The following is a 27778-nucleotide window of genomic DNA, read 5'->3' as shown; positions in this document are numbered from 1 at the left end:
GTAGCCCGTCCTGGTGACCACAAACACAGATATTCACATTGTGGGTGGGGGGCTTCAATGACCTAATGGACTGGGACCTTGATAGTTGGTCACCCCGAGACCTGCAGGCAAAGACGACCTCCCATGCAATGGGTTTGGTAGACGTGTGGGGACACGCTCATCCAACAGTGAAACAAAACTCCTTCCTATTGGGGGCCCACAGAACCCTGTCCCGCCTAGATTGTTTTTCCCAGAGGTCGAAGTTGCATGTTTGAGGAGTGCAAACTAGTGGTGCGGCATATGTTGGAGGCTGGCTTAGTATTGGTTGCTCACTTTTGTTAATGTAGCACCCAGCACTAATCCAGACAACCCTTATGGTGATTTTAGTGATCTTAGACAACCTTCAAAAGCTCTCTAAGTGGTAGCTGTGGAGAGAAGCCTTCAGGCTTAATCCAGAAGGATTGTAAAGCAACTTGTTTTAACCATACTTAATCTAATGGTATAGGTTAAGTGAAAAAGAACCACACTGTGTAGATGTAAAAAAATGTATTTATTATAAACAATATTACTTTGCAATATCTCCTACCTGGAGATATCCACACAATACTTTGGAACTAGAACACGTAAGTAGCACAAATACACAGTGGTCTCCAGGAGGAGACCAAACCATATACTAAAATAGTGGAATGCGAACCTTAAGTCGAGAATGGACCCAGAAGATGCAGACGAGCCGGGGAACCAAGGAACCACCCAAGGTGAGTGTCTGGGAACCACACAGAGGTCTTGTGCAGAGTGGGAACATGACCACGTACTCCATGTTAGTCAATAGGTAAGTCGCCGTTGCAATTTTAAAGAAGGACCCTTCCCAGTGGACCCAGAAGACACCCCGTGGAAGGTGGGAGAGTCACCCCATCCGTGGATACCCCAGGAACCAGGATACTTACACCAGGGAAGCTGGGTGCACCAATGCCAAGTGATGTCGGAAACTGTTGTAGACCACAATGGAGGACTTCAGCAAAGATGCTGCTGGCGAAGAAGGTGAAAGAGTCCAAGTGGATTCAAGATGAGAGGTACCTGCAAGCAGAGGGGACGGAGTCTACTCCACTCAGGAGTGACCAGGAGGCACGGAAGACAAATGCCCACTGATGTCTGGGATGCAGGAGCGTTAATGTTGTCCTTGAAGTGGCAGCTGTGTGGACCAGGTGACACTGTAGAAGACCAGGAGCTGTTCACGAGCTGTCCCACTTCGGATGTCAAGAGCTAAGGGGTCAGTGTCCAGCAGGGGCACCAACAAGCCTTGGCAACAGCAACCGACATAGTCGTCGAAAAAGGTCCAGCAAGGTCCAAGAAACTCACCGCAAGCAGGTAAGTCAGAGCAGGTCCAGAGCAAGCAGGGGAGCCCACTGGAGCCAAAGAATACCCTTGAGAGGCTTCACAGGCCAGAGGCACAGGAGTCGCAAGATGACTTCGAGCAGCTCACCAAAGGATGAAGGCCCAAAGAGCAAAGGATGCGGTGCAGGTGAAGATATTGGCTGCAGGAGATGCTTGAGGCTGTAGCTTCTTGGAGCCAGAAGATCTTTGGAGGAGAGAGTCAGCAAGCCTTGACAACAGCAAGTCGACGTGGTGCACAGGGGACCTGCTCCAGCGGTTCCAACGAGGGATACTGGCTTAAAATTTGCTATAAAGACAGTGAAGGCCTCAAGGGAGTTGCAGAACCACCACCTGTGTTGCTGAACCTTTTGGAGACCGTGGGAGCTTAGGAACCACAGACTGGTCAGCTTCATTGCGGTGCCTGCAGATGCAAGGGAGTGACTCATTCACTCCACAGGAGATTCCTTCAGATGTCTTCGAAGTCCACAGATCTTGTGAAGAACCTGTATGGAACCCCGGCACAGACGTTGCAGAAGACTGGCAGGACGACGAGACCATTAGTAGCAGTAGCCTTCCCAGTTATGTCTCAGTTACCAAAGCAAAGTCCAAAGGGCCCAGATGGTTAAAGATGAAGTGGTTTCGGATCTGAACCTTGATCCATGACCAATCTAGGGACCCACACACAGGTAAGCCCTTAAATACCCATAGGAGAGTGTTGGGATGATTCAGGTGTCCCTCCCAGAGGAAGGACTGGACAGTGGAGAGAATACTCCCATGTCCTTTGTCCAGTTTCGTGCCAGAGCGGTAGCAAACTGCTCCCTGAACTGGTTTCAACTGGAGTATGCAAGGAGTGCCCTTCAAAGCAGTCTAGTGGTGGTGGCATGCACCCTCACCCTGTCCGAATACACTAAGTCCTGTCTGGAAGGTGTCCACACCTCCCTGTTACAGGACACCTATTGTCCAGGGAGGACCTGGCTTGGCAGTTTGGGCTGAACTGTTCCCATCGGGCACAGGGTCAAGACTGATTTGCATATGGCTAGGTTCAAACTGGAATGGCATGGTGAGCAAAAAAACAATGGATTTAGGCCCAGATCTCTGTACTGGGGTGAATGTATGACACTGTTCTGCATTCTGTCCATCAACTGTTGTTTTTACAGGAAACCTATTGTCTTGCCTTCCCCTGCTCGAGCTTGGCTCAACAGTGGGAGAGTACAATTGTGTCTCTGGTCGGCCGAAGCCATAGTTTGCATAGTTTGCAATCCGGGTCTAGAATACTGGTACTGGGAGCATCGAGGGCCTTCCAGAGGAGCTTTACAGTGCATGAAATCATACCTCTAACACAGTTTACGGTGTTGGTGTTGGGGTATGATTCAAACATGTTTGATTCCAAACACAACAAGGTTTGTTACAGCCAGTTTAGAGATAGCCATTGCGTAATGACGCATGGCCACTCTATATATTGTAATGGCTGATGCACCTACAGCCCAGGAGAATGTACTTTGAAAGTTGTAGGGGTGTCATGCTCATGCAGGGGCACCCTCCCACTTATAACAAGCTACATGCCTTCAGGATTGAAAGGCCTACCTTAGGAGTGACTTATAGGGTTTAAGTGTAGTGACCTCAGATATAAGAAAATGTATATCTTTCGTAAGTGGTGCTAGCACCAGCTTACACAGGCTGCAATGGTAGGCCTGTAGTCACAATGTGAGTGGTCTCCCATGGGTGGCACGATACATGCTGCAGCCCATAGGAGACCTATGCCTTGGGTACCGTATTACCATATACTAGGGACTTACAAGGGTACACCAGTGGCCAATATAGAGTGTTCCTAAGTACTAACCCACAGACTACTCAAACGGAGATGGAGGAAAGAACATATAGAAACAGAAGATGGCCTATAAAACAGCCTTGTGAACTATAAACAACTCCTGTTCACAGCTAATCCAAGGTTCTTCGCTAACCAAATTGACTTGGCAAAAAACTCGACAAAAGAACTCTTTAGGACTGTTTCCAGTTTGGCTTCACCACACCCAGCTAAGGTTCAGTCGAGTCAGGAACTCTGTGAGGCCTTAGCTAAATTATTTCTGAACAAAGTAGAGACCATCTTTTCAGCGTTTAACAAGCCAGAGTAGTGGGTTGGGACACACCTAAAGAGAACCAGAATCCCTTGAGGGAGTTCACCTATACTTTTGATAAGTTTGAGCCACTATCATTGGATAACATTTGCAGCCTGCTCATGGGAGTTAATTGGGGGTCACCTTATGACACCTGCCCGGCTGAAGGGGTGAAACTAGCCATGGAACCAGTAAACCTTGTCCTTCTGCCTATTTTTAATGCATTGATGGAAACAGGATACTTTCCCAAACTTTGGAAGGTGGCTTCGATTCTGCCCCTCCTGAAAAAGCCCAGCTTGGATTCCGAGGACCCTAATAGCTTCCGTCGGATCTCGAGGCTCCCTTTACCGGCCAAAATGATAGAGAAAGCTATGAACATACAACTTAGTGCTTTTATTCGTGAATCCCAAGCCTTGGATCACCCAGTGTGGTTTTAGAGAGGGACATAGTACAGAGTCAGCCCTCATCAAGGCCACGGAGGAGATCAGGAGGGAAGTAGATCAAGGTGGGAAGGCCGCCTTGATCCTGCTGGATCTCTCGGCGGTCTTTGATACGGTCCATCATCATCGCTTGATGGACCAGTGGCATGTGGAGTCCAAGGGAAAGCATGGAAACTCCTGCAGTCATTTTAACAGACAGAGTACAAAATGTATCCCTGGGAGATTTTCCATCAAAACCCTTCGTCTTACCTTGTGGTGTCCCTCAAGGGTCATCGTTGAGCCCCACATTGTTTAATGTAGATGTCTCATCTCTGGCTCCCATCATTAGCACGTTTGGTTTTGATCTCACCTCCTATGTGGACGACGCCTAAATTGTGGTGTCTCTGCTTCCAGGACAGGAGGCTGGCATAGATGGGTGTTTCCAGGACTGTATGGAATCTGTGGGCAGCTGTACGAGACATCGCTCTCGCAGTCGGAACAGATCCTCGACCAGGTCTCGACATCATCACCGCCACAACAGGTAGTGGTCCAGGGACACAGATTCCTCTAGTCGTGGCAGATATTCGCCAACCCTGTCAGACTCTTCACCATCGAGGGTTTCACCAGTCGATGACATCGCCACGTTTCACGATGTGATGTTACGAGGAGCGGCAAAACTAGGGATTGCACTGGCTGTGTCTGCCCCTTCTACCTCCGTAATCTTAGATATGCTGCAACGGAAACAACTGTCTCGGCCTCTACTTCCGTTAGTGCCCTGTTTGGAGGAACCGGCTATGGAACTGTTTCTGACACCTGCCTCTGTAAAGTCTGATCCATCGCGACTTCAGAAAAAGTACATGCCCCCGGACTCGGACCCTGCGTTCCTTCGAACGAATCCTCCTCCGGATTCGGTGATAGTGGTGGCAGCTAAGAAACTAGTTGAGTGCGCTACTGAGGTGTAGGCGCATCCCTGCACTTGGGCACACTAATAGGGTTCATTGTTGCAGAGCAAATGACTCCAATGGGTTCATGAAAGTTCAGTTTCCAACTTTTATTTCATAAGTTCATTTCCTTATAGGTTCATATATCGTATTTTATGTATTCAACTTAAAGGCAGTTTTTCAAAAAAATGCTCCGATGCATTTCGAGCCACAACGGCCCTTCCTCAAGGAGCGCTGCGAAGAAACTGGATAAAGCGCTAATCAATTTCCATTGTAAACGATAACATATGAAAACACATACATTGTATCGCAATTAAAGAAAACATCACAGTTAAAGAAAACATCATGCAACCATTAGTGTACTTGTTTGTGACGCCAGCGGGTTATACAACAGTGCATGGGTGGAGTGACAAGTTTGTAAACGGGATCGTAATGAAAAGGTGAAATTCAGTGGAGTGTAAATAAAGCGGCTACTCGTGCAAGCCATTTATCACCAAGCATTAAGTCAAGGTCACGGTACATGTGGGGGAATTACTATTCATTACAGTGCCGGTGGGAGACAAGTTCCCAAGTGTGTAGTAAAAGTGAAGACCTAAACAAGCTGCTCGTTCATGACGAGACTTACGTAATAGTTTTAGGTTGGTGTCCTCATGGTATCTGAGGAAACAGAATAAAATGCACAAATTAATACTTAGTCGAGGTAAAGCGGGTCTCCTCGGTATCGGCAAACAGATGGGTCAAACTTACTGGGGTGGGTGAAGCTCAGTGTCGTCTCAGTGGAGTCTGCAGCGGAGTGTCAGGAACTTTGCGTAGTGAGCGCGGAGTTTTGAGATATAATCAACAGGGATGACGGACTAAAGGGGAGTGTAAAAGGTGCGGCCATCTTGGAAAAGAGTATATGTGATACCTGAATCAACCATTTACTGATACTGTGTGAAGCATAACAAAACTTAAAAAAGCAAACAAGCAAGAATAGGTAACAGTGTATCAACAATGTACCCGAGGGGTACTATAAGTAGCAGCTCAGTTCAATCCGGTCGTTAAGACCATGGGGTTTCAAGGATTGAAGTCTATAGATCCATGCTGTTTCTCTTTGTAGGAGAATTTTGTTCAAGTCTCTTCCTTCGATATTTGGCACAGTTTCCAAAACAAGAAATCTAATTTGGGACACAATATGGTCTGCCTCATTAAAGTGAGTGGCCACACTGGATTTCGTATTTTTGATGCGAATATTTGATTTATGTTCGTTCATTCTGATCTTTATTTTCCTGGTGGTTTTTCCGACATATATCATGCCACAAGGGCATTTGAGTAAGTAGATCAAGTTCGAAGAATCACAAGTAGCGTCTACATTCAATTTAATTTGGAAACCTCTCATGGGATGATTGAGGCTGTTCCCTCTAATGATATTGTTGCAATTGCTGCAGTGGTGACAAGGGCATGTGCCCGTATGTTTGACTGGTTCATTTGTTGAGCTTGATAAAATTTCTTTGATGTTTTTGGAACGAGTGTGAGCGAAAATGGGAGGTTCTTTAAATAGATCACCAAAGTCTGGTTCAGAGGATAAGAGACGCCAGTGTCTCATAACAATGTTTTTGAAGGATCTGCTGGATGTCGAATATCTGGAGACTAACACCATTCTTTTGTCATCTTTCCTGATAGATCCTTTGAGGGCTTCTGTGCGGGGAATGACTGATGCTCTCTCAATGGCATTCTCTACTATTTCCTCAGGGTATCCTCTGTTTAAAAATCTGGTGGCCATAATTTTAGTCTGTTCGATTGTGGATTCTGGATCAGATACAATGCGCTTAATTCTGAGCATTTGGCTGAACGGCAAATGTCTTTTCAGAGAGTTTTGATGGAAACTGCTGTATAGTAGTGTGTTGTTGCGGTCAGTTGGCTTTCGAAAGAGGTTTGTCTGCAAACCATTTTCAGTGATTTTGATAAGTACTTCCAAAAACGTTATCTCTTTATCGCTGATGTTCCATGTAAATTCAATCCGGTCATCTTTTGAATTTAAATCCATAAGGGCTGATTCCAAATTTTGTCGGGAGCCTTTCCAAATGAAGAACAGATCGTCAATGTAACGAACATAGAGTTTCAGATGGTTCATCCAAGTTCTATTCATGTAGATGTTATTGAGTTCAAAATTACCCATGTAAATATTTGCGTACGCAGGTGCGGCGCAATTGCCCATAGCCATGCCGGACATTTGTAGGTACCATTTCTGATTGAACAAAAAGTAACTATGATATAAGGTAAATATCATGAGTTCCAGGATGAATGTTTTGAGAGGTTCTGAGATATCACTCAAGAGTAAGGCCTTTTCAATTGCTTCAATTCCGCTCTCGTGGGGAATGCAGGTGTATAGACTTTTGACGTTGGCCCTGCATAGTATCAGTTGTTCATTCTCATCAATCTTTACGGAAGATAGTTTATTCAAAAACTCTGTAGTGTCTTTTATATGGCTCTCTAAGTGGGTCATAGGTTGCAGGTATCGGTCAATGAATTTACCGATCGGTTCATGTAAGGACCCTCTTGTGGAGACAATTGGACGAAAGGGGGGATTCATCAAGTCTTTATGTATTTTAGGTAGCATGGTAAGAGTGGGCTCCTGGGATATTCCACTGTCAAATATTTTCTTGTTCTTTCATCGATGATTTCTTCATCGAGTGCTTTGTTGATGAGTTTACTTAGCTCAGTCTTGTATTCACTGGTGGGGTTCCCATCTAGTGGTAAATATGTATTCGGATCCAAGACGTGTTCCGTAATCCTTTGGTTGTATAAATTAGTGTTGAGGATCACAAGGGCGCCTCCCTTATCGGCTTTGAGGCATTTAATTGACTTGTTGTTTGCAATCTTCTTCAACGTGTCTAAGTCTTTGTTCGAACTTGATCTACTTACTCAAATGCCCTTGTGGCATGATATATGTCGGAAAAACCACCAGGAAAATAAAGATCAGAATGAACGAACATAAATCAAATATTCGCATCAAAAATACGAAATCCAGTGTGGCCACTCACTTTAATGAGGCCGACCATAATGTGTCCCAAATTAGATTTCTTGTTTTGGAAACTGTGCCAAATATCGAAGGAAGAGACTTGAACAAAATTCTCCTACAAAGAGAAACAGCATGGATCTATAGACTTCAATCCTTGAAACCCCATGGTCTTAACGACCGGATTGAACTGAGCTGCTACTTATAGTACCCCTCGGGTACATGGTTGATACACTGTTACCTATTCTTGCTTGTTTGCTTTTTTACGTTTTGTTATGCTTCACACAGTATCAGTAAATGGTTGATTTAGGTATCACATATACTCTTTTCCAAGATGGCCGCACCTTTTACACTCCCCTTTAGTCCGTCATCCCTGTTGATTATATCTCAAAACTCCGCGTTCACTACGCGAAGTTCCTGACACTCCGCTGCAGACTCCACTGAGACGCCACTGAGCTTCACCCGCCCCAGTAAGTTTGACCCCTCTGTTTGCCGATACCGAGGAGACCCGCTTTACCTCGACTAAGTATTAATTTGTGCATTTTATTCTGTTTCCTCAGATACCATGAGGACACCAACCTAAAACTATCACGTAAGTCTCGTCATGAACGAGCAGCTTGTTTATGTCTTCACTTTTACTACACACTTGGGAACTTGTCTCCCACCGGCACTGTAATGAATAGTAATTCCCCCGCATGTACCGTGACCTTGACTTAATGCTTCGTGATAAATGGCTTGCACGAGTAGCCGCTTTATTTACACTCCACTGAATTTCACCTTTTCATTACGATCCCGTTTACAAACTTGTCACTCCACCCATGCACTGTTGTATAACCCGCTGGCGTCACAAACAAGTACACTAATGGTTGCATGATGTTTTCTTTAACTGTAATGTTTTCTTTAATTGCGATACAATGTATGTGTTTTCATATGTTATTGTTTACAATGGAAATTGATTAGCGCTTTATCCTGTTTCTTCGCAGCGCTCCTTGCGGAAGGCCGTTGTGGCTCGAAATGCATCGGAGCATTTTTTTGAAAAACTGCCTTTAAGTTGAATACATAAAATACGATATATGAACCTATAAGGAAATGAACTTATGAAATAAAAGTTGGAAACTGAACTTTCATGAACCCATTGGAGTCATTTGCTCTGCAACAATGAACCCTATTAGTGTGCCCAAGAGCAGGGATGCGCCTACACCTCAGTAGCGCACTCAACTAGTTTACAATTTTTAACGCAGTTGGACAGTTGCGTCACCTGCCGGAGCACCTTAAACTTGTTTAACTTCTTCAAATCTTCAAACCAAACTTACCACACAACTAGCTGTGCGCCGTGCCAACACTCTTGTTGGCAGCTAAGAAACAGCACTCTTCGGCTCCATCTTCCACTGTTCCACTGGACAAAGAAACTCCCAGACTAGATTCGGCGGAAAGGAAGGTCTGCAGCACGGCAGCCACTTCCATGAAGGCAGCAAGCTCGACTGCTCTCTTGGGCCGATATGACCGCTCCTTATGGGAGTCTCTCCAGCAGTTCGTTGACCTCCTCCATACGGACAAGCGGGAGGACTTTCAGGAGGTTCTGAATGAGGGCATGATGGTATCAAATCAGATCATCAGTGCGGCCGCGGATACCTCTCTCCTGACTGCCCATGGATACTGTCAGGGGGTGACTCTGAGGAGCCACTCCTGGTTGCGGCTTACCTTCCTGAAACTGAAGGCCCAGCAACGGATTGCTAACCTGCCCTTTTCGGGTTCCACGCTCTTCGGTGCCCATGCAGATGAGGAAATGGCTCGCATGAAGGCGGAAGTCGAAATGCTCAAGGCTGTAGACTGGGAGAACCCTAAAGAACAGCGCAAGACTTTCCGTCCATACCAACGACGCTATTCTTCTCAGCGTTTTCAGTGCGGACAGGGTCGTCAGGCTCGACAGCAGTTTCAGCGGCAGCCCTTCCAGAGGCGTCAGAGGGGCAGAAGAATTCAAAAGTCCACATCGGGGACCAAAGGCCCGGCTGGGTCTAAGACCTGAGGGATTACTTCCCCCCTCTTCTGTTACTCACTCCGGTGGGGGGAAGCAGAACTACTTGGCAGAGTGGAGGAAAATAACTCAGGACAAGTGGATGCTAAATATTGTTTGCAATGGATATAGTCTACGTTTTGTCAGCCCTCCTCCAGCTATTCCACCAGTTCGCTCACAATACCTGCTACGAGAACTCCAAGCGGAGGCCGATACCCTGTTAAGAAAAAGGGTGATAGAACCTGTCCCTCAGTCTCTAAGGGGAACGGGTCTATACTCCGGGTTCTTTCTTGTGCGCAAAAAGGACAAAAACGAGTTCAGGCCCATTCTGGATTTGAGACAAGCAAACAAATGGATTCGCAGAGAGAAGTTCTGTATGCTGTACCTGCATCAGATTTATCCTCGGCTGCATCGAGGAGACTGGCTTTGCGCCATAGATCTGAAGGATGCGTACTTCCATGTCCCTCTTGTAAAGAAGCATCTGAAGTTCCTGCGGTTCCTAGTCGGCACCAACCACTATCAAGTTCATAAAGCTTTATTCGAACTTTACATTCATAAAAGCAATGTGCAAAAATTGCAAATACATCAAAAGCCCACTTTAAAAATATGTATCAAGTATAAATTTAGGCCATCCCCTTAAAAAAAATACAAAGAATAAAACCATTAAAACCACAGTTAAAAAGATAAAAACATGCAGACATATGCACATACCACATCAAAAAAATTATCAATCGGATATCAAGGACACTCTGCAATTAGGCGAGCCCTCAAAATCCATGCCCAACCTAGGAATTTCGCCATAGCTAATGCAATGGGTAGGGTGGTATCAGTGCGCAAAATGCTTTCAGCCTCCGCCGCCACCCTTGTGCCTAGGAGTCTACAGATCGGTTTCAACCAAGTCCTCGTGGGGCAGCATAGGCAACGCAAACAAAGAGAATATGTGCCATAGACTTGATTGTGGCACTGCACCCCGGACACCTAGTTAGTCATTGAGATGACCACTTCATCGTAAAGGATCTTACTGGGAGTGTCCCCACCCTGTATTGAAAGTACAATTTGCGATCCTTGGGTTTGGTAATTGCATCCCAATATGATTCCAGACTCGGGGCGACTTTATGATTCATAAACCAGCTGGCAAGGGAAGTTGACACTTGTTGCCTTACGTTTTTTACTCAAAGCAATTCCCAATACTTTGCCTTCAGAACGGCTTTTGATGGAAAGATGGAATTTGCAGGATCAGTCCACAATACAATCACCGCTAGCTCTCCTAAAAGGTTTCGGACTGCCCCTAGCTATTTTATGTGATGGAATGTGTCAGCCTTAATAACATCTAAGAAACCCCGAGCATAGCCAACAAGTTCGGGAGTAGACCATAATCTCCTCCAATACAGGAGGGGGCGTAATTTGGCTACAGCTGCAATGGGTTTCTTCCTCAAATCCAATAACAGCGGACACATAGGGGTACTCTGGGGAAGTCCAGTAATATTCCTTAAAAATCAGTTTTCAGAGATAGAGAGAGCTACAAGATTCTCACAGCCCCAAACCTCCGAACCGTACAGTGCTGAGCTGACAGCTTTCAGATTATAAACTTCAAGGGCTGGGCTGATAGGCTTAAAATGAGAGCGATTGTACTCCTGGCAGAGAGCCCCCGAGATCTGTCGAAGTTTCAGTGAGGCTAAGTCAATTTGCTGATCCCACTTCATGCAGCCTTGGAAATTTACTCCTAGATAGGTAAACTCGTTAACTACTTCAAGAGGTCCATCCTTCATGTTAAAGCCCCTCATGTTTGCCTTCCGTGTGTTAAACGCCATCAACTTTGTCTTAGACACGTTGACCACCAAGCCCCTCTCGCAACAGAAATCCTCAAAGATTTTTAGTGCTTTTTTCAGTCCACTAGGGGTCTTGGAGAGAATCAACGTGTCGTTGGCAAACATCAGGATGGGTACTTTTTCACCAGCCAATATAGGGGCATCAGTTGGAATTGTACTCATGCAATCAGCTATACCATTAATATATAGCGTGAATAGCGTAGGGGCCATCACACCCCCTGTCTAACGCCACGTTCCACCGGGAATGATTCTGTGACTTCCCCATGCCCCCCAATCTAATTTGTGCCTTGTTGTCTTCATGCAATTTCCGAATCAAGGTTGAAAGATCCAGCGGAAGCCCAAGCTGTTTCAGGACAAGCCATAATTTCCAACGGGGGACTAAATCAAATGCCGCCCTGAGATCTACGAAGGTGGCATAAAGGCTACCTTTGCCTAGAGTTACTAACTTCCAGTAATTTAGAATGAATCGGAAAACCTGGTCGATGGTGCTAGTGGCTGCTCGAAATCCAGCTTGTAATGGAGATAAAACTCCAGACTCCTCAATCCACCCCTGAAGTCTGTTTAGCACCATCCTACCAATTATTTTCTGGGAGCAGTCGATTAGGCTTATTGGCCTATAGTTCCCCGGATAGTCTTTGTCCTCTTTTTTTTTTATAAGTACACAGTACTTCCGTTAGGCCTGAAGTCTGCGCCCAGGACTTTTTCAAAATGCATGGCGAGGTTGCCGCGCACCTGAGAAAGAACAAGGTGTTTGTTTATCCGTATCTGGTCAACTGGCTGATCAAAGCATCCACGTTCCAGGAAGCGCAACTGCATTTCAACAGGACGGCTGTTCTGTTGAACCAATTGGGTCTGCACATCAACATATCCAAGTCTGTCCCGATTCATGTTCAGTGTCTGCAGTACTTGGGAGCCTCCATCGATACTGTCAAGGCAAGCGTGTGTCCACACATATCGATCCTTCAGAAGGCTCAGACTCTCATGGCCGTTCCAACGACCACTGTGAGGACAGTATCCTCTCTCCTGGGGTCGATGGCCTCGTGTATCTTTCTCACTCCAAATGCACGCCTCCACATGAGACCGCTGCAGGAATGTCTGGAGGACCATTGGGACCAGAGACGTGGGATCTGGGAGGACAGTATCCGTCTGTCTCAGCACGCTCTACAATCCCTGAAGTGGGGGTGTGCACCAGTGAATCTCCTCAAAGGGATTCCATTCCACAAGGAGATACCGATTCAGACCATTGCGGCAGATGCCTCTCTCCAGGGCTGGGGAGCGCATTCAGACCGTCTTCAGATACAGGGCACGTGCTCTCAGGGAGAATCCACATATCACATCCATTTTCTGGAATTCAGGGCTGTTCATCTAGCGCTGAAGGCCTTCCACCAGTCCTTTTGGACCAGTTCCCTGCTTGTACCGATGGACAACACAACAACAATGTATTACCTCAACAAGCAGGGGGGCTCAAGATTGCGCACACTGTCTCAGGAAGTGCAAGTGATCTGGAACTGGCTGCTGGCCAGGGGACTGATGATAACGGCAACACATCTGCCAGGTGTGCAGAATGCTCAGGCAGACGCTCTCAGCAGGCGTGTTCAAGAAAACTACGAATGGGTCTTAAACAATGAGGTGTTAAGAGACATCTTTGCAAGGTGGGGCACTCCAGAAATCGATCTGTTTGCCACCGCAGTAAACAGCAAATGCAGAGACTTCGCCTCCAGGTTTTACCAACCAGGGATGCTGGGGAATTCACTGTGGATCAATTGGTCGAACAGCTTTCTGTACTCTTTTCCACCCATTCCCCTGATCCCAGCAGTGCTAATCAAGCTGGCCCAATCCAGGACCAGGTTGATCCTCATTGCTCTGGAATGGCCTCGGCAGTGGTGGTTCACTGACCTCTTACACGGTCTCTCCTGCCACATCTTCGACTTCCGTGTTGGCCGGACGGAGGGCAGATGGTGCACCCCAACCTCTCGTTGTTTACTTTGGCAGCATGGCTCCTGAGCTAGTGCAGTATGGACATTTAAACCTGCCTGAGAACTCGGATCTGAACCTTGATCCATGACCAATCTAGGGACCCACACACAGGTAAGCCCTTAAATACCCATAGGAGAGTGTTGGGACGATTCAGGTGTCCCTCCCAGAGGAAGGACTGGACAGTGGGGAGAATACTCCCATGTCCTTTGTCCAGTTTCGTGCCAGAGCGGTAGCAAACTGCTCCCTGAACTGGTTTCAACTGGAGTATGCAAGGAGTGCCCTTCAAAGCAGTCTAGTGGTGGTGGCATGCACCCTCACCCTGTCCCAATACACTAAGTCCTGTCTGGAAGGTGTCCACACCTCCCTGTTACAGGAAACCTATTGTCCAGGGAGGACCTGGCTTGGCAGTTTGGGCTGAACTGTTCCCATCGGGCACAGGGTCAAGACTGATTTGCATATGGCTAGGTTCAAACTGGAATGTTATGGTGAGCCAAAAAACAATGGATTTAGGCCCAGATCTCTGTACTGGGGTGAATGTATGACATTGTTCTGCATTCTGTCCATCAACTGTTGTTTTTGCATTTGTCACCCCGAGTGGGACGGGTATGCTCAGACTTGAGTCCCGTGCTCTCCATATCACTGGAATCTAGCTATCCTGGATGATGAGGGCTGAAAGTCCGAAACCGGTCCTAGGATGCTTGTTTCCAGTCCAGGGAGGACCTGGCTTGGCAGTTCAGGCTGGACTGTTCCCATGGGACACAGGGTCAAGACTGATTTGCATATGGCTAGGTTCAAACTGGAATGGCATGGTGAGCAACCAAACGATGGATTTAGGCCCAGATCTCTGTATTGGGGTGATTGTATGACATTGTTCTGCATTCTGTCCATCAACTGTTGTTTTTAGGTCCCGGCCTGCGTAGGCTGCGCTTGCGCAGTCTCGCTGGCGAGGTCGTATGTTTTTCAGTGTGGGGCTTGAACCCGCCCCTCTTCTCTATTGGCTGGCTTCCTAAACGGAGGACAGCCATTGGAGGAGAGGGGCGTCTGTCCATTTAAGCCCCGTCTTTTTGGGATTCGAGGGTGTGTATTTTAGTTTCTTTCTCTCCTCTTCCCATTAGCTGAAATTTTACATTCCAGTCAATGGGAAGAGGAGAGAAAGAAAAACACGCCCCCGAATCCAAAAATGACGCTGCGTTTCTCCGAGGTATCCCTGCTTCGCCTCGGAGAAACATGGTGGTGCTTGTTAAGCCTTCCGTGGCTTCTTTATTTAATTATTTAGCCGCTCAGTTTGCTGCACAATTTGCTTTCACTGCGCTTGAGGCACTTTTAGACACCAGGTCAACATCCCACCGTGTGTTACTTTCTACGAATGTCTTATATAGTATTTCAGAAAAACGCGCCACGCTAGCTGGTTGTGTCCGCCCCAGCTATTCTTCGGGACCCAGCCGCACCGAGTTTCCTCCCTTCCCAGAGGCCGTAGCCGACCTTCCTCCCAAACCAGCCCTGTGGCTTTTGCCGAGCTCCCTCCCATCTCGGCTGCCGGGTATGAGCTTCCTCCCACTCCCAGCCGTAGGACCCGCGGCTCTGCTCCCTCCCAGCGCCGGGATCCGCGGCTCTGCTGCCTTCCGGCCCCGGTCCCACTGTACCTCCCACCAGACACAGGACCCGCTGCCGGGCACCTCTTAGGCCCGTCAGACTACGAAGCTCGCCTCTCTCAGGCAGCGGTGCAACAGCCGCGCATGCCGTCTTGCTTTAACTTTTTCCTGCTGCTGGCCAGAGATATGGAAAATGGCCGCTTAGAAGAGTGCAGCTTCCTGCCTGTTCCGCCGCCCTGCCTGCCTGCGCTCGTGTGACGGGGAGCAGGGTGTTCGGGGGTCAGTAACCCCCAGGTACCACTTCCAAAGAAAGGGGTACCCCGCCGAAGCTCTGCCTGAAAATGATTAGATAGGTCCCCACCAAGAAAGAGGAAAAATACGGCGTGAGTGATTAAGAACACCAGTTCATTAGTTTGTTTTTCTGTTTTTTCTTTGCTTTTTTACATTTTGTTTTTTGGGACTGCTTGCACCCGGTTAGTGGGAGACTGCACTTTTATTATTTAATTTCAGTCTTTGTTAAGTGCTATGTACTTGCAGTCACCCCACGAGCTCAGCCCATTTCTACGTGTCAACAGTGATCTGCGCATCCTTGGCCGCATCCTGCACTCCTTTACTCCTGCTCTGCACATGCCCAGCTACACGGGCTCAACCGCAATCACATTTTCAGGTGTCGGCCAAATATTGCGGCTCCGCTGTAGCCTGCACGCTCATTTGTCCGTTCGCCTTGCTCCGCATCTATAGGCGCATTCACAACACTGCACGAGACGTCATTCCCGTATCCACCACTTTCTTTCTTATTTTTGGCCAGGTTTTCCATTTCAAACGCGGTTTTATTCGAGTTTGCTTCTCTAGCCCCGTATAATAATTAATTTGATGTTCTAAACATAAAGCAGCGATTCTCAAAGCAACAAAATGTAGCAGTGCAAGCAGAAAGTAGATACGGTGAGAGTCCACGGTGACAAGAAACTAAAAGAACCTATAGAAGCTGTGTAACATATGCAACTGTCAAAATATTAAAAATATTCAGTTTGCAAACATTACATTACAGGAAAAATCTTCCGATTCTTCTAATCAAGCAACGGGAGGTAGAGATGTATCCTCAGAAGAGAAAGCGAGGAAAATGCAGTTGAACTTTGTACAATATCATAAAAGATTAAAATCCATTGTTTTAGTCCATGTACGTACATACATAACCTCTGAGGCATCCTAAAAGCAAGAGTAGTGACAGGCCACCGCAGAAAAAATTAGACACAAGGCGCTGTTTTAGTCCTTGGATTGCTGAGCGCTTAGAAGCTCCACAAGTATGAAGGGTGCAATAGTTCTATAACTGCTTCTTCGTAGCAGGCACCACATGAGTTAAGTAGCACCACTGCTGGAACTGAAACGGTAGCTGCCGCCTGGAAACCACTGCTACAAATCCAGCCGCAATCCGTGTAGTGTTGGGAGTCTCTTCTAGGGCTCTGCAGGGCTACACGGATTGAGCTGGAATGGACCACCTTGCTGCACGCTCTCCCTAGAACAAGTGGCTTCAAACTGGGGGGGGGGGGGGGGGGGGGGGCGGGGGCGGGTCCCCCTAGTTTCTTGCCTCCGTTCCCCGCTTCTCATCATTTTTTCTTGCTTCTGTTCCCTGCTTGTCATTGTTTTTTCATGCCTCTGTTCCCTGCTTCTCATCATTTTTTTTTGCCTCTGTTCCCTGCTTGTCATCGTTTTTTCTTGCCTCTGTTCCCTGTTTGTCATCGTTTTTTCTTGCCTCTGTTCCCTGCTTGTGCTCGATTTTCTTGCCTCTGTTCCCTGCTTGCCATAGTTTTTCTTGCCTCTGTTCCCTGCTTGTGCTCGTGTTTTTCTTGCCTCTGTTCCCTGGCACTGCCGACCGATTTGGAATCCTTGATGCCTCTGGTTCCTGCTTTGCTGCTGATTGAGTTGCAGCCTTCCTCCCCCGCGGATGCGGTGTGGACATTGGAATAGATTTAATCTTTTGAGAGCATTTTGAAGAATACACCACCGTGATTTTTGAAACGCTGGTTTTGGAGAGGGTGCGGTTCAACTCTGACATGAACCCACTTGGAATGAACTGCATTGTGTTGCAGGTGAATGTGTAATTTCCTGCCCATAGTCCTGAAGAGGCCTTAAATAATGAACAGGCTGAAACGTGTCGACTTTCTTGTATTCTGACACCAAAGAAATTTTGTAATACTGTTCTAAGAAATGTTTGTTGATATGTACCTTGAAAAAATGAAGCGTAAAGTGAATTTAGCTTCCGAGGTCGTATGATTGAATATGGTGATCTAGATAAAGGAATTTGGGTTACAGAAGAAATATGCCAAGATTTCCTAGTTTAAATTGTTTAAATTGTTGGGCAGTTGAACCATATAAAGGGTTCATGAGAAAGTGTTGTTTTGGTTCATAGTTATATATTTGTTGTCATATTGTAAATATTGTGAGAAGACATATGTCAAATGTATATTAATGTGTATATATGCACAAAATGAAAAAGTTGAATAAGTAAAAGAAAAATAATTTATTTCTATACTTTATGCAAACCAACTTGTTTTGTCTGTATGGATTCATTTAAAGTGTTTTTTGGTTAGCTATTAGATGAATGAATTTGAAATAGTACTGATGATTTAATCAATAACTATTGATAATACATAGGATTGATAATTTTTCAGTATCAGTCCGATAACTAGAAAGATTATATAAAGAAATACCATAGGCATCATTGTATTTAGTTTGTTTAATGTCCTAGATGCCTTGTTGGTTTAATGGGTTTCCCCTGAGATAAATGTGGTCTGTTCCCTGGCTGTGCTTGTGTTTTTCTTGCCTCTGTTCCCTGGTTGTGCTCATGTTTTTTCTTGCCTCTGTTCCCTGGTTGTGCTTGTGTTTTTTTCTTACCTCTTTTCCCTGCTTGTCATCGTTTTTTCTTGCCTCTGTCCCCTGCTTGTCATCGTTTTCTCTTGCCTCTGTTCCTTGCTTGTCATCGTTTTTTCTTGCCTCTGTTCCCTGCTTGTCATAGTTTTTTCTTGACTCTGTTCCCTGCTTGTGCTCGATTTTCTTGCCTCTGTTCCCAGCTTGTCATCGTTTTTTCTTGCCTCTGCTACCTGCTTGTGCTCGATTTTTTTTGCCTCTGTTCCCTGCTTGTCATAGTTTTTTCTTGCCTCTGTTCCTTGCTTGTCATTGTTTTTTCTTGCCTCTCTTCTCTGCTTGTCATCGTTTTTTCTTGCCTCTGTTCTCTGCTTGTCATAGTTTTTTCTTGCCTCTGTTCCCTGGGGCGTTACTGGGCAGAGAGCTCTGTGTATGTGTGGCTCTGTGTGTGTGTGTGTGTGTGTGTGTATTGGGCTCTGTGTGTGTGTGTGTATTGGGCTCCGTGTGTGTGTCTCTGTGTGTGTGTGTGTGTGTGTGTGTGTGTGTGACTCTGTGTGTGGCTCTCTGTGTCCATGTGTGGCTCTGTGTGTGTGGCTCTGTGTGCGTGTGTGTGTGGCTCTGTGTGCCTGTGTGTGTGGCTCAGTCTGTGTGTGTGTGGCTCTGTCTGTGTGTGTGTGGCTCTGTCTGCGTGTGTGTGGCTCTGTCTGCGTGTGTGTGGCTCTGTCTGCGTGTGTGTGGCTCTGTCTGCGTGTGTGGCTGTGTGTGTGTGTGTGTGTGGCTCTGTGTGGGTGTGGCTCTGTGTGTGTGGTTCTGTCTGTGTGTGTGTGTGTGTGTGGCTCTGTCTGTGTGTGTGTGGCTCTGTCTGTGTGTGTGTGGCTCTGTCTGCGTGTGTGTGGCTCTGTCTGCATGTGTGGCTGTGTGTGGCTCTGTCTGTGTGTGTGTGTGGCTCTGTCTGTGTGTGTGTATGTGGGGCTCTGTCTGCGTGTGTGGCTCTGTCTGTGTGTGTGTGGCTGTGTGTGTGTGTGTGTGTGTGTGTCTGTGTGTGTGTGTGGCTCTGTGTGTGTGTGTGTGGCTCTGTGTGTGTGTGTGTGTGGCTCTGTCTGTGTGTGTGTGTGTGTGGCTCTGTGTGTGGCTGTGTGTGTGTGTGGCTCTGTGTGTGTGGCTCTGTGTGTGTGTTTGGCTCTGTGTCCACGAATACTCTCTACTACTCTCTAATGCTCACCTATTGCCATTGTAAATGACAATACCATTTATTTATGTTTAAAAAAAAAGAAATGAAAAAAATGCCATTTGCAATGCCAATAGCTCTAACTTTAACAAAGCCAAGACCATTGCATTGTAAATGCTTGTTGTATTTGTCACCTGAGTGGAACGGGTAGGCTCAGACGTGAGGTCTGTGCTCTCCATGCCACTGGAATTAAGCTATCTTGGCTGAAGAGGGCTGAACGCCCGAAACCAGTCCTAGGATGCTTGTTTCCAGTCCAGGGAGGATCTGGCTTGGCAGTTTGGGCTGCACTGTTCCCATGGGGCACAGGGTCAAGACTGATTTGCATATGGCTAGGTTCAAACTGGAATGGCATGGTGAGCAAAAAAACGATGGATTTAGGCCCAGATCTCTGTACTGGGGTGAATGTATGACACTGTTCTGCATTCTGTCCATCAACTGTTGTTTTTACAGGAAACCTATTGTCTTGCCTTCCCCTGCTCGAGCTTGGCTCAACAGTGGGAGAGTACAATTGAGTCTCCGGTCGGCAGAAGCCATAGTTTGCATAGTTTGCAATCCGGGTCTAGAAGACTGGTACTGGGAGCATCGAGGGCCTTCCAGAGGAGCTTTACAGTGCATGAAATCATACCTCTAACACCGTTTACGGTGTTGGTGTTGGGGTATGATTCAAACATGTTTGATTCCAAACACGACAAGGTTTGTTACAGCCATTTTAGAGATAGCCATTGCGTAATGACGCATGGCCACTCTATATATTGTAATGGCTGATGCACCTACAACCCAGGAGAATGAACTTTGAAAGTTGTAGGGGTGTCATGCTCATGCAGGGGCACCCTCCCACTTATAACAAGCTACATGCCTTCAGGATTGAAAGGCCTACCTTAGGAGTGACTTATAGGGTTTAAGTGTAGTGACCTCAGATATACGAAAATGTATATCTTTCGTAAGTGGTGCTAGTACCAGCTTACACAGGCTGCAATGGTAGGCCTGTAGTCACAATGTGAGTGGTCTCCCATGGGTGGCACGATACATGCTGCAGCCCATAGGAGACCTATGCCTTGGGTACCGTATTACCATATACTAGGGACTTACAAGGGTACACCAGTGGCCAATATGGAGTGTTCCTAAGTACTAACCCACAGAAAAACTCTAATGTAAACGACTCAAACGGAGATGGAGGAAAGAACATATAGAAACAGAAGATGGCCTATAAAACAGCCGTGTGAACTATAAACAACTCCTGTTCACAGCTAATCAAAGGTTCTTCGCTAACCAAATTGACTTGGCAAAAAACTCGACAAAAGAACTCTTTAGGACTGTTTCCAGTTTGGCTTCACCACACCCAGCTAAGGTTCAGTCGAGTCAGGAACTCTGTGAGGCCTTAGCTACATTATTTCCGAACAAGTAGAGACCATCTTTTCAGCGTTTAACAAGCCAGACTTAGTGGGTTGGGACACAGCTAAAGAGAACCAGAATCACTTGAGGGAGTTCACCTATACTTTTGATAAGTTTGAGCCACTATCATTGGATAAAACCCGCAGCCTGCTCATGGCAGTTAATTGGGGGTCACCTTATGACACCTGCCCGGCTGAAGTGGTAAAACTAGCCATGGAACCTGTAAACCTTGTCCTTCTGCCTATTTTTAATGCATTGATGGAAACAGGATACTTTCCCAAACTTTGGAAGGTGGCTTTGATTCTGCCCCTCCTGAAAAAGCCCAGCTTGGATTCCAAGGACCCTAATAGCTTCCGTCGGATCTCGAGGCTCCCTTTACCGGCCAAAATGATAGAGAAAGCTATGAACATACAACTTAGTGCTTTTCCTCGTGAATCCCAAGCCTTGGATCACCCAGTGTGGTTTTAGAGAGGGACATAGTACAGAGTCAGCCCTCATCAAGGCCACGGAGGAGATCAGGAGGGAAGTAGATCAAGGTGGGAAGGCCGCCTTGATCCTGCTGGATCTCTCGGCGGCCTTTGATACGGTCCATCATCATCTCTTAATGGACCAGTGGCATGTGGAGTCCAAGGGAAAGCATGGAAACTCCTGCAGTCATTTTTAACAGACAGAGTACAAAATGTATCCCTGGGAGACTTTCCATCAAAACCCTTCGTCTTACCTTGTGGTGCCCCTCAAGGGTCATCGTTGAGCCCCACATTGTTTAATGTAGATGTCTCATCTCTGGCTCCAATCATTAGCACGTTTGGTTTTGGTCTCACCTCCTATGTGGACGACGCCTAAATTGTGGTGTCTCTGCTTCCAGGACAGGAGGCTGGTATAGATGGGTGTTTCCAGGACTGTATGGAATCTGTGGGCAGCTGTACGAGACATCGCTCTCGCAGTCGGAACAGATCCTCAACCAGGTCTCGACATCATCACCGCCACAACAGGTAGTGGTCCAGGGACACGGATTCCTCTAGTCGTGGCAGATATTCGCCAACCCTGTCAGACTCTTCACCATCGAGGGTTTCACCAGTCGATGACATTGCCACGTTTCACGATGTGATGTTATGAGGAGTGGCAAAACTAGGGATCGCACTGGCTGTGCCTGCCCCTTCTACCTCCGTAATCTTAGATATGCTGCAACGGAAACAACTGTCTCGGCCTCTACTTCCGTTAGTGCCCTGTTTGGAGGAACCGGCTATGGAACTGTTTCTGACACCTGCCTCTGTAAAGTCTGCTCCATCGCGACTTCAGAAAAAGTACATGCCCCCGGACACGGACCCTGCGTTCCTTCGAACGGATCCTCCTCCGGATTCGGTGATAGTGGTGACAGCTAAGAAACAGCACTCTTCGGCTCCATCTTCCACTGTTCCACTGGACAAAGAAACCCCCAGACTAGATTCGGCGGGAAGTAAGGTCTGCAGTACGGCAGCCACTTCCATGAAGGCAGCAAGCTCGACTGCTCTCTTGGGCCGATATGACCGCTCCTTATGAGAGTCTCTCCAGCAGTTCGTTGACCTCCTCCCTACGGACAAGCGGGAGGACTTTCAGGAGGTTCTGAATGAGGGCATGATGGTATCAAATCAGATCATCAGTGCGGCCGCGGATACCTCTCTCCTGACTGCCCATGGATACTGTCAGGGGGTGACTCTGAGGAGCCACTCCTTGTTGCGGCTTACCTTCCTGAAACCGAAGGCACAGCAACGGATTGCTAACCTGCCCTTTTTGGGTTCCATGCTCTTCAGTGCCCATGCAGATGAGGAAATGGCTCGCATGAAGGCGGAAGTCGAAATGCTCAAGGCTGTAGGCTGGGAGAACCCTAAAGGACAGCGCAAGACTTTTTTTTTTTTTTTTTTTGGTGCACAACATTTATTGAGCATTGTCAGGATTATACAGCGTCTCGCCAACAACCCGGAGGCCGGCCGCTATCAATGCATATATATAGGACAAGTAATGACAGAAGTGCATCAGTGCGAATACAATTGCGCCAAACAGTAGCATCCAAGTGACAAGTGCAGCGTCTACATAGCTAAATCAATGTGTCTTGCATTTTTTTGATGTTTTTTGTCAACATTAACATGTGCAGTGTCTAGGTGAACCCAGGGGGGGGGGGGCGCGCAGGCCGGGCGCTGGAGCAGGCACATCAGTCCGTGGGAGGCATGCAGCCGGCAAAGCTATGAGTCCACAAACACAGTAATGGTGTGTCCCATTACCGAAGGTATTAGGCCGGTAGACGCCTGGGCGATATCGTGGGAGTACGAGCAATCCACAGATGTTCTAGAAATGGGGAGGTGGGGGAGAGAGAGGTGGGGGGGAAACAATAATCACATCATGCCAGACCGCAGCAGGTCAGTCCAGGACCTTCAACTCAGGACCAGAAAGCAACACCGTAATGTCCCACCATCCTAACCTCAAGTGCTGTCATCTTCCAGTGGGTCAGTTATCAAATAACATTGCAATGGGGCCCAAATGTCAGTAGGCCTAGAAGTAGGTGGCAGCAGTTCGGAATAAGTATGCAATCGTTCTTGGCAGTATACCATATCATTCATCCAATCCTTAAACTTGGGCGCCCTTCCTCTCCCCCACCTACAGGCCACCCTGCGTTTAGCCAGAAGCATAGCTAGTGCCACATATTTGCGGTGAGCCGCCTGGAGAGGTGCAACAAACCCCAGTAGAGCCATCAATGGGGATGGGTCCACCGTCATGTGTATCATTTTGGACAGCGCCTGAAACACCTGGGTCCAGTAGCGGCTCACCTCGGCACATCCCCATGCAAGGTGAAGGAAGTCAGCCCCAGGAGCCCCACACATGTTGCATGTGTCCGTTGGCCGCAGCTGGAATCTGTGTAGGCGCGCTGGAGTGTGGTACAGTCTGTGTAGGAATTTATAGTGAATTATCCTATAACGGCTGTTAGAGGAAATACGCTCGGTCTGTTGCAGGCAGAATTCCCATTGTTTATCCGTAAGGGTCAAGGCTAGATCTTGGTCCCATTTGTGCCTAGCGGGCAGAGCAGTATAAGTCATGTTGGCACGGACAGATTTATAGAGTGTGGATACCAGTTTATTGGGATTGTCGTGAAGCAGTAGGTTCTGTAGGGGAAGAAGCACTGGGGGCTCGCAGGGGAAGTCAGGCGTGATGGCCTGTAGCCCGTGCCTGAGCCTAATATAGTAAAACAGGTCTAGAGGTGTCGGTTGTATGCCCTCGTATAACTGGTCCTTGGTACGGAATGTGCCATTATGATACAGGTCCCCCCATGTAGTGACACGTATTCTTTTCAACAATTTTTGAAAGCCAGCCTCTTGTAGGAGCGGGAGCTGTGGGTGGTAGGTCAGTGGCAATAGTGGAGCATATAGGAAGTGTAGGTCGAGCCTCAAAGTAATGGAGTTCCACGCTGTCACAGTGCTAGACACCGTGTTAGGAGTCTTGTCTCTGCCTTCAATCTGGGAATAGAGCGCGCCTTCAATGGGGGTCGGGTGGGCCACCCAGTGTTCGGCCGCCAGTTGAGGCATATATCCGTGCTGACGCACCCAGAAGTATGCATAGTGGGCCTGAGCAGCCCGATAATAAAGCTCAAAATCTGGAACACCAAAGCCCCCTTGTGAGAATGGTCGAACCAGGATCTCCCACTTGAGCCTGGGTGTCTTCCCACCCCACACCAGTCGGAGCAATTCCGAGCGTAGCAGCCGAAAGAAATAGGGTCCGGGATGAAACGGAATGTTCAAAAAAAGGTACAAAAGCTGAGGGAGTATTACCATTTTAAGTAATGAGGCCCGCCCAGCCATGGAAAGGGGGAGTGTGATCCACCTGGATATATTGTCACTTATCTTATTCATCACAGTGCCATAATTAGCACGAATCAGCTCTTCTCTATTTTTCTCTACATGTATACCCAAGTACTTAAAATCCCCTTCACACCAGGCAAGTGGGAACTCAAGCGGAAACTGACGTGTCGAGGCAGTAAGGGGGAAGATACATGACTTATTCCAGTTAATTTGGACTCCCGAAAGGGCACCAAACCGTTTAAATTCTCTGAGTATGGGATGTAGGTTGTCGCCAGGGTGGCGAACATAAAGGGTGATATCATCACCATACATAGAGACAAGTATTTGTCTCTGAAAACAGCGTAGTGCACTATCCCGATGATGCTGCCGCAGTTTAGCAGCCAGGGGTTCAGTGGCTATAGCAAAGAGGAGTTGGGACAGGGGGCAACCTTGCCTTGTCTCTCTGGAGATCGGGAAGTCCGGAGACAGTTTACCATTGATGAGGACCCTGGCCACTGGACGTGTGTATAATAATCGAATCCAGGAAATAAATATACGTGGGAATCCCATTCGTTCTAGAACTTTGAACACATAATCCCATTCGAGCGAGTCAAATGCCTTGGTGGCGTCTAAAAAAATGGCTGCCATTGGGAGGTCTTCGTGGACGGAGTCATAGACCGAGAAAAAGGTACGGAGATTGTGAGACGACAGCGCAAGACTTTCCGTCCATACCAAGGACGCTATTCTTCTCAGCGTTTTCAGTGCGGACAGGGTCGTCAGGCTCGACAGCAGTTTCAGCGGCAGCCCTTCCAGAGGCGTCAGAGGGGCAGAAGAATTCAACAGTCCACATCGGGGACCAAAGGCCCGGCTGGGTCTAAGCCCTGACGGATTACTTCCCCCCTCTTCTGTTACTCACTCCGGTGGGGGGAAGCTTTCAGAACTACTTGGCAGAGTGGAGAAAAATAACTCAGGACAAGTGGATGCTAAATATTGTTTGCAATGGATATAGTCTACATTTTGTCAGCCCTCCTCCAGCTATTCCACCAGTTTGCTCACAATACCTGCTACGAGAACTCCAAGCGGAGGCCGATACCCTGTTAAGAAAAAGGGTGATAGAACCTGTCCCTCAGTCTCTAAGGGGAAAGGGTCTATACTCCAGGTTCTTTCTTGTGCGCAAAAAGGACAGAAAAGAGTTCAGGCCCATTCTGGATTTGAGACAAGCAAACAAATGGATTTGCAGAGAGAAGTTCTGTATGCTGTCCCGGCATCAGATTTATCCTCGGCTGCATCGAGGAGACTGGCTTTGCGCCATAGATCTGAAGGATGCGTACTTCCATGTCCCTCTTGTAAAGAAGCATCTGAAGTTCCTGCGGTTCCTAGTCGGCACCAACCACTATCAAGTTCATAAAGCTTTATTCGAACTTTACATTCATAAAAGCAATGTGCAAAAACTGCAAATACATCAAAAGCCCACTTTAAAAATATGTATCAAGTATAAATTTAGGCACATCCCCTTAAAAAAAATACAAACAATAAAACCATTAAAACCACAGTTAAAAAGATAAAAACATGCGGACATATGCACATACCACATCAAAAAAATTATCAATCTGATATCAAGGACACTGTGCAATTAGGCGAGCCCTCAAAATCCATGCCCAACCTAGGAATTTCGCCATAGCTACTGCAATGGGTAGGGTGGTATCAGTGCGCAAAATGCTTTCAGCCTCCGCCGCCACCCTTGTGCCTAGGAGCCTACAGATCGGTTTCAACCAAGTCCTGGTGGGGCAGCATAGGCAACGCAAACAAAGAGAATATGTGCCATAGACTCGATTGTGGCACTGCACCCCGGACACCTAGTTAGTGATTGAGATGACCACTTCATCGTAAAGGATCTTACTGGGAGTCTCCCCAACCTGTATTGAAAGTACAATTTGCGATCCTTGGGTTTGGTAATTGCGTCCCAATATGATTCCAGACTCGGGGCGACTTTATGATCCATAAACCAGCTGGCAAGGGAAGTTGACACTTGTTGCCTTGCGTTTTTTACTCAAAGCAATTCCCAATACTTTGCCTTCAGAACGGCTTTTGATGGAAAGATGGAATTTGCAGGATCAGTCCACAATACAATCACCGCTAGCTCTCCTAAAAGGTTTCGGACTGCCCCTAGCTATTTTATGTGATGGAATGTGTCAGCCTAAATAACATCTAAGAAACCTCGAGCATAGCCAACAAGTTCGGGAGTAGACCATAATCTCCTCCAATACAGAAGGGGGCGTAATTTGGCTACAGCTGCAATGGGTTTCTTCCCCAAATCCAATAACAGCGGACACATAGGGGTACTCTGGGGAAGTCCAGTAATATTCCTTAAAAATCTGTTTTCAGGGATAGAGAGAGCTACAAGATTCTCACAGCTCCAAACCTCCGCACCGTACAGTGCTGAGCTGACAGCTTTCAGATTATAAACTTCAAGGGCTGGGCTGATAGGCTTAAAATGAGAGCGATTGTACTCCTGGCAGAGAGCCCCCGAGATCTGTCGAAGTTTCACTGAGGCTAAGTCAATTTGCTGATCCCACTACATGCAGTCTTGGAAATTTACTCCTAGATAGGTAAACTCGCTAACTACTTCTAACTATCGCCTAATTGCGTTACTAGACGCGATAGGAAAAATCTTTGCTAAACTCGTATTAATTTTAATAACAGACTGGGCACTCTTAAATAATATTATTCCTAGGGAACAGACAGGCTTTCGAAAAGAGCATGGAACCCTAGATAACCTAACTATGCTACATGTAATCGTAGACAAATATGTGCGGGTTCGCGGTGGGGGCATATATGCAGCATTTATAGATTTCTCCGCAGCATTCGATAGGGTTGACCGACCGACGCTGTGGAGAAAACTGACGTTATTGGGTATGCCGAGATACTTATTGGACTTAGTTAAGTCCCTACACTGTAATACTTGGTGTAGAGTGTTACAAGGCGGAGAAAGGGGACTCACTCAAGCAATCCCCTCCCGGAATGGTTTAAAACAGGGATGTATACTGGCTCCCACACTGTTTTCCCTGTATATGGCTGATTTACCAACTACAGTTGCTGAATGTGAGGGTCTTCCCCCAATTATCGGAGGGACTGCCATATCTATTCTAATGTATGCAGATGATATATTAGTTTTAGATCTGACCCCAAAAGGTCTTGCTAATCGTCTTCATACATTGAATGATTTCGCGGATAAACACTATATGAAAATTAATAG

Source organism: Lissotriton vulgaris, chromosome 12 (assembly GCF_964263255.1).
Source record: "Lissotriton vulgaris chromosome 12, aLisVul1.2, whole genome shotgun sequence".
Taxonomy (NCBI): domain Eukaryota; kingdom Metazoa; phylum Chordata; class Amphibia; order Caudata; family Salamandridae; genus Lissotriton; species Lissotriton vulgaris.
The sequence above is the reverse complement of the archived record's forward strand: the minus strand, read 5'-3'. Positions refer to the sequence as shown.